We start from the raw sequence: 10,422 nt of genomic DNA on the forward strand, positions 1-10,422 counted from the left end.
ATCGCTGCACACAGATCTGATGTTTTCGTCTCTTCTGTGACGTTTGAGTCACATGCTTCATGTGCGTCATCATTAATTCACTAAGTCTTTTTCCATTGTACTTTGTGGCATTTTAATTTATCCTTACCCCATCTTTTCCATCTCAGCCAAGCAGAAAACTTTTTTTGCAATATTTTGAAATTTTTTCCAATGTCTGCCATTTCCTCTCAGGTTTTTTTAACGTGCAAACTGAAAATTCTGATAAAAACAGGTGGATGGAAACGCACTTAGAGACTGCTTAAAAAGGTCAGTATCACAAACTCTGGCGCAGTTTGTCTCTGGTGTCAAAACAAAGATGATAAATATTGTGCTGTTTTTATGTTTTAAGATGAATAAAAACTTCAACTAATATACCAGTGGTAAACCAGATTGTGACAAAGTCAATGAGAACATGCCGTTTTTCCCCATTTTCATCATCATTGACATATTGCTTACTAATTTAACCATACTTGTTAATTGTTTGTTTTAGCCATAGTTACATCATTGATTTGTCACTTACAGACACTATTATCCTGGGTTTGTTTTAGTTTTGCATCATGCTCGGTTACAGTTCACATACCATCGACATTTCTGGCTAAAGGTAGAGTCAATCTGGAGGAAGACTGTTGATATTTGAACTAAACACTCAAACAAATACATCCCCCTTGTCATACTCCTTCAAAGGCCCCACCCCCCAAAATTCATGGACATGCTTTGCCAAGGCAACAACCAACAGAGAAATATGGCCGAATCCAGAATGATGCGTCAGCTGTAGATTTACTTCTGTTCGTCTCATGTGAGCATGACAGTCCATCCTTCATCTCTCTGCGGCCTCCCCACTTCTCACTCGACCTACATTCAGCGTCTCTGTCCACAGAAGCAGCCGTCTGTCAGCTGCAGCTCCTGGGGAACTGAGAGGACAGCGGCCGGCCAAACTGCCTCCACCAGGCTGACTGACAGCAGAAATTTACTGAACTAAAATAGTTTGCATGTCGGCTCCATGACCTCACACAGACAGCTGCTCTGATGACTTTCCCCTGTGTTAAGCAGGGGGCTATTTTTCATCTGTAGTCCCTGGACAGATAAAATAATTCATAAGAATCAAGATTTAAATAAATGTTATTGATATAATTTAGATAAATAGGGCAATACAAAAAAAATTAAAATATCATACAGGACATTATACTACATTGTCAGGTACTAATTAAAACTTACAATGCAGAAACACATGATACATGTGAAGCGATCAAAATTAATGTTAATAGAAACTTGGACTGAATAAGACAACAATGTGATGCATTACTGCACACTAATTGAAACACAAGATTCAGGCTAGGTATTTTTAGGAGAGCTGTGTCGTTATTTTTCCCCTCCTCTTTGTCACCACCAAATGACTGTTATTTCTATTTCTTTAACTTGTTTCAGCCCCAGCAGGCCTTATCCCCAGAGTCCTGTTAGAGTCCTGTTAAGAGAAAAAAAAATCAAACCCCTTGTCAGAGAGAAACAGAAAAAGAGTCACAGATGAAGACAAAGAGGAAGGAAAGAATCTGTTAGGCTCGTTTTATTTCGAGCCAAATGTGCAGGCCTCTCTGCTTCTGACAAATGTTGCGTGAGTGTGAGCAGTTGGCCACATTTGTACTGTACGTGTACCGTTCACACACATTATAAACATCTCCATCTCCATATAAAAACAGGCTATCCTCATGTCACTGTCAGCAGTGTGTGTTCAGTGCTGAGCAGGTGGGAGGTTTTAGTGCTTGTCAAGGTTTTTACATTAAGGGAAACTGTGCAGGCCAGAATCCATTTCAATGAATGAATATTTCCCTTTTTTTCAAGTGTCATAAACCAAAAGGTGCCCTGCCATCATTGGTTTACAAGACACTACCTACAGGTAACTGGGAACCTAGATATTTAGTGTTTTATGAGCTGCTGCATGCCTGATGTCTACAGTATATAACTAGACAAAAAATCAAAACAAACAAACAAAAAAACATATAAAGATATTGTTGTTAGTTGTTTAATTGTGTTATCAGTGGTGGAACAAGTATTGAAATGAAACCATGTGAGAAGTTTAGAGGGAAAAATCACTATTTGATGGAGCTGTTAACAACTCATAGACATCTGACATGTGACCCCGACTACACACTGCTTTTTGTAAGACGTCAAAAGCCAAAAAGGTTGGAAACCACTGGTTTCATCGTTAACGATATGTTGTATTTTAAAAGCTTGTTATATCAACCATTGTGTTAAATCTTCATCTGAAAAGTAACTAAAGCTACTAAAGTAGAAAGTACAATATTTCCTTCTGAAATGTGGAGTGGAAGTATAAAATAGCATCACATGGAAATACTTAAGTACAAGTACCTCAAAAATGTACTGAAGTACAGCACTTGAGTTACTTTCCACCACTGTTAGACCGGGAAAAAATTAACTTGAAGCTGAAACTTCTGAAATTAAGATGTGCTTCTCTGCCACTGAGCTAAATAAACGTCTTGGCCACTATTTGAGTTTTGGGTAATTTGAGTTCAGGATTCATGAAATGCTCAGAAGCTTGCTGTTTAAATCAGGTTGATTTACAAACATCATTGTGAGTGGGACCCTCACAGCATCCATCACCACCCCATTAGGTAAGACAGTGTTGGCAGGGACAACGGTTAAGTTTTATGTGTTTCAGTGTTGTGATTATACCTTTGCGTGTCTTTTTCTGTGTTGCGTTCAGTGGAGGAGCGAGCAGGCATGCAGCCATACAGATAGAGAGGTCCTACCGGGCTTGTTGTACATGAGCTGCACACACTAATGAAAACCTGATCCGTCCTGATGTAATGCTGCCGTCACTCTCTGTTGGAGTCGCAGGGAGAACAGGGAGCAAGCTGGATCCCCTCGTCTCTAATAGATTCTCAGTCTGGGACAGTCATATTTCTCAGCAGCTGCAGTTTGGTGGAAACACAAGGACCTTCTCTCTCACACACACACACACAAAGAGAGAGATATATGTATACTGTATGTATGAGTTATGTATGTGCGAGGACATGCAGTGTACAACACTATTCCCCTGGTATGTTTTTATGTGTATTCTAGCAGATTCCAAAAATAAAAAGCTTCTGTTATACATAAAAAAACAATAACAAAGACTAACGTGACATTTTCTTACTGATGAGGCATCCAAGACACTTTGTCATTTCCGAACACAAGAACGCAAGTTTTTAAAACAGGTTTTCCACCAACTTTTTCCCATAACCGTAAACCCTTCAGTGCATTCTGATGTGTGTGAATTCCTTAGCTGCAATTCATGCACAAATATTCTTGTTAAGAGTAGCAGAACACGTGGACCCAAAATGCGGAGACTGAAGGCAAAGCAAGGCTGAAGAAAAACTTCCTTATTGAAGGCCCGTGCAGGCAAAATAAAGCAAATCTGACGGGTCAAAAGCAAAAACTAAACACATAGCAGAGCAAAACAGACTAAACAAAGGATCTAACAAAACTGAACTGAAAACCCAGGACTTAAAAACTAACTGAACTAACAAGGAGATAAGGAGAGGGGTGCGAGGTGATGAAACAGGAGAACAGACAGGGAGCCAACTGGCTGGAGGAAACACAGAGCAGGGCAGGGCTGATAAGGCTGAGACAGGGCAGGTGTGTAGATGGGCAAAGGAGGGAAAATCAGTACAGGAACATAAGGAGGAAAACACAGCAGAAAACCCAGAAAACACAAAACTCCTTAATCAGACACTAGTATACATCAACCCGTCCAAGAATATACATGAATATAAACTAAAAGTAAAGTAAAGTACACAACACTATAAACTAAATGATCATGCAAGACAGTCCTTTAAAGATATAACCCAAATGAACAAGCAAAACCATATGACCAAAACTGGACTGGTCAACAGAAGTGTAACACAGAAAACCAAAAGAACAATAACACAGAGTCCATGACAATTCTCTAAATCAACTAAGCTGTAAATGAACTGCAGTGAAACAGAGCTGCAATAATTAATCACTTAATCAATTAGTCAAGAAAATGAATAAACAGCTATATAATTGACTGTTTCTGTCATTTTTTAATCTAACCGCAGCCCTAACCCTAACCCTAACCCTAAACTACATTTTAAGTGATCATTTTAACCCAAACCATGATCTTTCCCTAACCCTAAGCAAGTAGTTTTTGTGCCTACCCTAACCAAATCTTAACCAGTGTCGTCACATCATAAAACATAATTATTTTTTAACAGTGATTTGTAATGGTTTTGGAAAACTGGGGTGTATTATGCTAGATGGCTTAATGATAATTCTAGGTTGTTTTTGCCAGCCTGAATTTTAGACCTATACTTTCTTTTTTTATGAGGATGTGTTGTACACACACACACACACACACACACACACACACACACACACACACAAGTCCTGAGTTTCTATATTCTGTAACATTGGGGAGATCATATAAAGAAATATTTGAAATACATAATGAGGAAAAATACTTCTGGAACCAGTGGCTCTTTCCATCTCACAACTGGTGGAGCCACAGATATACTCCTTTGCGGACGTGTACCCAGGTAACTCTGTTTACACTACTTTCTGGAGTCCACTTGGAGGACGTGTTCCACACACGCGCAGTAGATCGGCGTCAACAGAAAGACAACATTGTGACCATGTGGACTGGCGTGGAGGTCACAACACAAATATCCACACAGAGCCTATGTGTACACCCTCTGACGACAAAATTTACATCACGCAGACTCTTGTGTATGTGGAAAGTATAATTTCAGCTTTAGATTTAACGTTGGATGAATATAATAAAGATAACAGGTAATAGCCCTCCTCACCCCTTCATCTCTTACTAGGTAAAAGTACACTTCACATGTTTCATGTTCATTCAGCTTCTTTCTCTTATACGGAGGAAACTGTAGTTGTATTGTAAGAATAAACACTGGAGCTCTCATTGCAGGCTGTTGGTGCGCTGCTCAGATGTGGTTATTGTGTTTGAAGTGAGGAGAGGCGGTGGTTAGCATGACAGAATCAAATACAGTGCGAGGCCTGTACAACACACAGGAAGTGGAAGAACGATAATTCACATACTCGACTGCCAACCACAGAGCGACTTTTCTGTTTTATATGAACCCAGGCGGGAGGTAGAAACCACTGCGATTACTGTAACTGAAGGCTCTTTCTACTGTCTGTTGTCTTACTCAGCAGGCACAGGACACGGACTAACATCCCACTTCAAACTGATTTCACTTTGACTTAAAACTACTGATGATTCAGAGTTACCACACATGGAGAGTCAGCGAACAACCAGGGGCCTGTACTAGCAGAGCACGAGCAGAATTTGGGGTTAGTGAGGTAACTGCAGGTTTAATCCTGGGTTGTCAGTCTTACGACAGTGGTTCACTTCTTACCAGGGTACATCACTGTGGCAACTTATGCTGAACAGCTAACCTGCTCCGGAGCAGGTTATGTTCAAGATAATAGATCAGTGGGTATAAAAGCACAGCCTACTGACCGATCAGTTCTCTTGGAAAATGGCATACCATTTGCAGAAGATCCTGTGGAGCTCAGTGTGCGGATCTTGAGAGGATCTTAGAAGGGCAAGATTGTTCAGAGACTGGCAAAACCCATTGGCTCTCCCTGACGATGTTCCATATGAGAGAAATAGATTCTCATCGGAGGGAATGACGTATTTGTGTCAGCTGCTTGAGCCATATGTTGCCAGTGCGACACGTCGGAGTCGTCAATGCATACAGTCCTGCAGACTGTATGCATTGCATTGTGGTACTTTGCAACAGGTACTTTTATGTATGCTGGGGGTGATGTGGGGAACCTGGGTAAAAAAACAGTCTGCAGTGCCAAGTGGCGCGAGCTCTAACAGAGCTACTGGATGCCACTTGTGCACACAGTCCATAAAAGAGGGCTTTTATGACATAGTGTGTAAGTTAGACATAAACTTATTTGATGACTTGGTCTATCATTAATGTAGATCCTATGACATATACTGTTGTACTTTAAATGCAGCCTACTCCTTTCATAGGGTTCTCCAGGATGATCCGCACTATGTATTGCACCCACATTCCCATCCCATTATGTGAATCGCAAGTCATTTCACAGCCTCAATGTTCAGGTAAATCTTGCAATGGTAATTTGCAATGCACATTTTAAATTTGCGCATTAATAGCAATATCTTGTCTTAAGTTAGAAACTGTATTCAACTTGCTTTTATTTCACTTATTTTGATTTAGTATAGTACATGGTGGTGTCCTTTCAAATGCACATGGATGCCACTTAAATGCTGGTATCTGTTGGAAGTAGTTTTAACTCCAAATGCTTTTGACCATCATAGCATGGTCACCAGTATGGAGGCAAAGTGGTCTGGGTCAGTCCATGCACTGTGCCAGAGATTCGAACAGAGTATGGCAACTGTACAATGAATACTATATTTTGTTATGTTTTTTAAACTGCATTTTGTGATGGCAATATTCTTTTTTTATCTTCAGTAATGTTCAGTGGAGTGCCACTAGGAAAAAGAGGGTACACCTGCCAGCCCTTTTTGATGACCCCCTATCCTGACCCTGATGCAGGGCCACAAAATAGATTAAATGAGGCCCTTACCAAGACCAAGTCTTGCAGAATAATTGCAGCATGTGTTGTACCCCTCAATATAGCCACCATACAGGAGAGGGCCCCTCCTTTCAGCCTACAAGCCCCTGATGTAGTGGACCCCATCATCCTAGACCACTCTACTGGCAGGGCTGTGAGAGAGGCCATCACAGAGCTTTTTTTTTGCATAAACACAAACAGGCTCTCTTTTTATTTTCATTTAGTCTTTATTCGTTCTTCTTTAATTAGGTTATCTTTTGTTCTCCAGTTCCTGGAAAAAAGGAAAAATCCATTTTAGTTTAAGTGTTTTCCATGCCTGGAAATAAATTACTTTACTGAATTATCTTCTCTTCATACTCTAGTGTCTCCACCTTGAGTTTCACTTTTTTGATCATATATTTTTTGTACTCAATATCAAGTTCTAAAGTCCTCTTATAGAAAGACCTCAAATCGTCTGCCCCAACCTCAAACAAATAAAAACACATAATACAGTTGCTTAAACATTTAAACAATGTCCCTTTGCAAAGCTCATTTGAAGAAAGGTGCAGATGTCACATATGACTACCCTTTTTAAATTAAGGTTAATTCATTCCCACTTGTGATCCTCTTGGCTTAGAAGTGGAGGCCACATGCTCACATGCTTTATTAGCAACCCAGTAATTTAACAGTGACTCATTGACACATACCCTGGTCCCTGGACCTGTGGCCCGTTGGGAGCAGCTGCGACTTCCACCACGGTCTGATGAAACACCCCCTTCCACTCCTTTCATTAAGGGGTGGCCCTCCTTATTGGAGACGGACAGCTCCTCAGCAGGAGTGTACTCCTGTGTAGGAGGGCCCTCTCCTGTCTTCTTCATCTCATTTTTTTCCTGTTGGCTGCAAGCAATGTCAAAGCCATGTCATTGTGCTTTTGTATACCAATATCATCCTAAAACAGAGACTGATTTAGGCACAAAAGCTTTGTAGCCTACTAAGATATGAAAGCAAGCCTACTTACTGCTTTGGGGAATTATGCTTTTATATTTATTTTTGCTCCCACATCCATTTACACTTCCAGGGTTGCAACTGAAAGAATAAGGCTAAACTTAACACACCCTAAGAATACATCTAAGCAACACATTAATTTAATGGAATACACAAATATAATTATAGTCAGATCTACTCATGCTTTAATGAAGGGGCAACAATATTATGAGTCTATTAACTCACGCTTTCACACAGTCTGATTTTTTGCTAGCTGTCCTTCCTGCATTTGGCAGCTCCATCTGTGCTGCTTTTAGCCTGGATTATGTGTTTCAATTCTTCATATTTGTTTAATATTATAGTTTGTTCATTGTTTGTGAAGTATGCCGCTCTGCTTCCAGTAGACTTGTCCATGTTTGCTATTGGTCATATGCTACAAACACCACCCCTTATATATGAATGCACTCATGGCTAGATTGGGAAAACTTGGGTTGACTTACTGAGTTGATAACCATCGTCGTCTGACCACTTAGCGAGATTGCGGTTGTTAGGGCGACCAGATATGTTGTTTGACCATGTATGTTGTTTGACCGTGTGAATCCAGAGCGACAGATAAGAGTGTTTTCTAATCTGGTGCCCCTATCGGCAGTAATCGGCAGGACATTATTATTTGTCTCTGCGTTCCAAAACCGTTACACATCACTGTTAAAAAATAATGATGTTTTATGATGTGACAATGCTGTGGTTAAGGTCTGATTATGTTTCGGGAAAGATCATGATTTGAGTTAAAATGATCACTTCATTAAACTTAGAGAAACATGTGGTGTGGGTTAAAGTTATTGCTTCCTTAAATTAGGCCACCTTTGTCGTCATGGCTACAATAATAAGCGATCATGTTTTCAGTCTCCGGAGAGTAGTTCTGTGTAAGACAAACGCTACTGAGTATGTGCAGGAATGTTGTTCTGTTTACAGCTTCACTAGCTAGTTGTGCTACATATTGCAACCTCTTGACTTTGTACTGACCTTCTTTGAAAAATGTTTAATGTAGTCTTCCGTACAAGGAACTTCTTTGACAATCTTATCACTGTTATTAGGCTTTGGAGAGTTTTGGCTCATTGTTGTGTTTTTAATAGTTTTTGGGCAACAAAGGAGGTCTACGGCACAGAGGAATAAGATATATCAGGCTTTGGATAAACACACACACACACTTGTTAGTAGATCAGTTCATTGTTGGTTTAGATCCAAACATGAGATTTACTGACAATAAGAAAAATATAGAAAATCACCAACCACCTAATTGACAATTCACTAAAGCTTTTTACATCTGTCTTCTATTACAGGATCAAAATAATGTTTTAGTATTTCATAACAAAAAAATTGACTCTAGAATATAACAACTTTAACATCAGGTGCAGACTTTTCAGCAGATGTACAGTACATTGGTTACAAATCAAAAAATTCAGTGCTGATAATGAATGTCTAATGACGGACAGAAGGACACAGAAGCAGAAGAGATATTTCCCCATCAGACCAGCTGCTTGCACGTTAACAAAGACTCGCCAAGACACACAGACTTTAAAAGCCTTTACTTTCCTCTTCTAATGACTTTTTCCCTCTCCTCTTCTTTCATTTTGGTTCCTCTCAGATGTTGGAGCTATTTTTCTCTTACAATTATCTTCTCTCCTTCTTTAATGACTTGGCTGGTATAACTAACTCCTCTCTCCTAATGACCTGTTTCCTCTGTTTTTGTAATGACATTACCTCTTCTCTTCAAATGACTTTCCATATGACTACACTTCCAGATTAGTGGATGATGTTGTCTTTGGTGCAAACTGTATTGTCTCCTCTATAGTTGGTTTAACAATAATGGTATTCAAAACCAGCAGTCTGATTTTTCATTATTATTACAGTAGCTGTTCTCTGTCAGGACAGATTTCCACACAACCTGCTTTAATCATGGTAAAAGACAAAATGTGTTTGGCTGTCCAGCCTTCATCAGTGTCACAATCATGCAGTATAGCTGCCTTTTAAGTAGCACACACACAGGTGATTCCCCTCAAGGTGATTAGCATTTGCACCTGGTAAAGTAATCAAATACATGACAAGAAGTGAGCAGCCAGTATTGAAACAAGAGAAAAGGCAGAAACTAATTCACCACAGTAATCTGTTGGATTCTTTAAACAGGTCCATCAAATATTAACAGACATTACAATAATTACTAGATAACACACAGTAGTGGAAAGTAACTAAGTGCATTCACTCAAGTACTGTGCTTATGTACAATTTTGAGGTATTTGTACTTTACCCGAGTATTTCCATTTGTTGCTACTTTATACCTCAACTCCACTACATTTCAGAGGGAAATATTGTACTTTCTACTCCACTACATTTATTTGACAGCTTTAGTTACTTTTCAGATGAAGATTTGACACAATGGATAATATAACAATCTTTTAAAATACAACACAATGTTAAAGATGAAACCAGTGGTTTCCAACCTTTTTGGCTTTTGACGTCTTACAAAAAGCAGTGTGTAGTCGGGGTCACATTTCAGATGTCTATGAGTTGTTAACAGCTCCACCAAATAGTGATTTTTCCCTCTAAACTTCTCATGTTTTCATTTCAATAAATGTTCAAATGATCCAATATTTCAGCAAAAATCAAAGATTAGAAAAAAAGTCCAAAAACTGAAATCAGATTTGTGTATCAGAACTTTGTTTTTTCTTCTTTCCTCTCCCATTAATCATCTCACGACCCCTCAGATTTATCTGCTGACCCTTTGGAGGGGCCCGACCCCTAGGTTGGGAACCACTGGACTAAACTAGCTAACTGTATATAAAGTAGTGTAAA

The 10,422-nt window shown here is 39.4% G+C and overlaps 1 long non-coding RNA gene across 2 annotated transcripts; it reads right to left on the minus strand.

Annotated features, from left to right (window-relative positions):
- Window positions 1-6,838: 6,838 nt before the first annotated feature.
- LOC121913706 lies at window positions 6,839-9,552 on the minus strand. Of its 2 annotated transcripts, XR_006100361.1 has the most exons (4): window positions 8,596-8,718; window positions 7,607-7,674; window positions 7,296-7,485; window positions 6,839-6,880 (listed from the first exon to the last, which is right to left on the minus strand). It is a non-coding gene; the product is annotated as an uncharacterized LOC121913706 (long non-coding RNA). The 2 variants fall into 2 exon arrangements; XR_006100362.1 differs by lacking the exons at window positions 7,607-7,674; window positions 8,596-8,718 and adding an exon at window positions 9,334-9,552.
- Window positions 9,553-10,422: the final 870 nt, after the last annotated feature.

This window comes from Thunnus maccoyii, chromosome 15 (assembly GCF_910596095.1).
Source record: "Thunnus maccoyii chromosome 15, fThuMac1.1, whole genome shotgun sequence".
Classification (NCBI taxonomy): Eukaryota; Metazoa; Chordata; class Actinopteri; order Scombriformes; family Scombridae; genus Thunnus; species Thunnus maccoyii.